Source organism: Arachis duranensis, chromosome 3, assembly GCF_000817695.3.
Source record: "Arachis duranensis cultivar V14167 chromosome 3, aradu.V14167.gnm2.J7QH, whole genome shotgun sequence".
NCBI classification, from domain to species: domain Eukaryota; kingdom Viridiplantae; phylum Streptophyta; class Magnoliopsida; order Fabales; family Fabaceae; genus Arachis; species Arachis duranensis.
Genome location: NC_029774.3, coordinates 88985189 through 88987048, shown reverse-complemented (window position 1 = coordinate 88987048; position 1860 = coordinate 88985189). Strand labels below are relative to the sequence as shown.

The following is a 1860-nucleotide window of genomic DNA, read 5'->3' as shown; positions in this document are numbered from 1 at the left end:
TCCTTCCATGAGAAATTTGGATGATTTCTCCATGATGAATTATAGGTGTTTTCATAAGGTTCACCCATGTAATTAACCTCTGCCATTGCAGGGTTTTCAAGATCATAAGCTTCTTCAGAAGCTGTCTCTATAGTACTGTTGGATGCATTTTGCCATCCATTCAGACTTTGAGAGATCATGTTGACTTGCTGAGTCAACACTTTGTTTTGAGCCAATATGGCATTCAGAGCATCAATTTCAAGAACTCCCTTCCTTTGAGGTGTCCCACTATTCACGGAATTCTTCTCAAAAGTGTACATGAATTAGTTATTTGTAACCATGTCAATAAGTTATTGAGCTTCTGCAGGTGTTTTCTTTAGGTGAATGGATCCACCTGCATAATGGTCCAATGACATCTTGGAAAACTCAGATAGACCATAATAGAATATATCTAATATGGTCCATTCTGAAAACATGTCAGAAGGACACTTTTTGGTCATCTGCTTGTATCTTTCCCAAGCTTCATAGAGGGATTCACCATCTTTTTGCTTGAAGGTCTGAACATCCACTCTAAGCTTGCTCAGCTTTTGAGGAGGAAAGAATTTATCCAAGAAGGCTGTGACCAGCTTATCCCAGGAGTCCAGGCTATCTTTAGGTTGTGAGTCCAACCATGTTCTAGCTCTGTCTCTTACAGCAAAAGGGAAAAGCATGAGCCTGTAGACTTCAGGATCTACTCCATTCGTCTTAACAGTCTCACAAATCTGCAAGAACTCAGTTAAAAACTGATAAGGATCTTCAGATGGAAGTCCATGAAACTTGCAGTTCTGTTGCATTAAAGCAACTAATTGAGGTTTCAGCTCAAAATTGTTTGCTCCAATGGCAGGAATGGAGATGCTTCTTCCATCAAACTTGGACGTTGGTTTAGTGAAGTCACCAAGCATCCTCCTTATATTATTGTTGTTAGGTTCGGCTGCCATCTCCTTCTCTTGTTCGAAAATTTCAGAAAGGTTGCCTCTGGATTGTTGTAGTTTAGCTTCTCTTAGTTTCCTCTTTAGAGTCCTTTCAAGTTCTGGATCAGCTTCAACAAGAGTGTCTTTTTCCTTGTTCCTGCTCATATAGGAAAGAAGAGAACAAGAAAAGAAAGAGAAATCCTCTATGTCAAAGTATAGAGATTCCTTTATGTTAGTAGAAGAAGAAAGGGTAGAGTAGTGAAGAAGAATGGGTAAGGATAGAGGTGGTGATCTGAGATGAAGAGAGGTGAAGAGAAGTGTTAGTAAATAAATAAATAAATAGAAGAAGGAGAGATAGAGAATTTCGAAAATAATTTTGAAAAAGTGGTTAGTGATTTTTGAAAATTAAAGATAAGATATGATTAAAATTAAAATTTAAACAATTAAAAAGAATTTTTTTTTGAAAAAGAGGGAGGTATTTTCAAAAATTAGAGGGGGAGAAAAAAGAGAGAGGTATTTTCGAAAATTAGAGAGGGATAGGTAGTTAGTTGGTTTTGAAAAAAGATAAGAAACAAACAAAAAGTCAAATAGTTAGTTTAAAAAGATATTAAAATCAAATTTGAAAAGATAAGAAGATAGGATAAGATAAGATATTTTGAAATCAAAATTGAAAAAGATAAAATTTTGAATAAGATAAGATAAAAAGATAAGATAGATAAGATATGGTTGAAAAAGATTTAATTTTAAAATTAAAATTAATTACTTAACTAACAAGAAACTTAAAAGGATAGGATTATAGATTTTAAAGATTGAACCTTTCTTAACAAGAAAGTAACAAACTTCAAATTTTTGAATCAATCATATTACTTGTTAGTGTAATTTGAAAAAAAGATAAGAAAAAGATTTTGAAAAATTTTGAAAAATATTTTTT

The 1860-nt window shown here is 33.3% G+C and overlaps 1 non-coding gene across 1 annotated transcript; it reads left to right on the top strand.

Annotated features, from left to right (window-relative positions):
- The first annotated feature begins 453 nt into the window (after nt 1-453).
- LOC127745870 (small nucleolar RNA R71) lies at nt 454-557 on the top strand. Its single transcript, XR_008007494.1, has one exon. It is a non-coding gene; the product is annotated as a small nucleolar RNA R71 (small nucleolar RNA).
- The last annotated feature ends 1303 nt before the right edge of the window (nt 558-1860 follow it).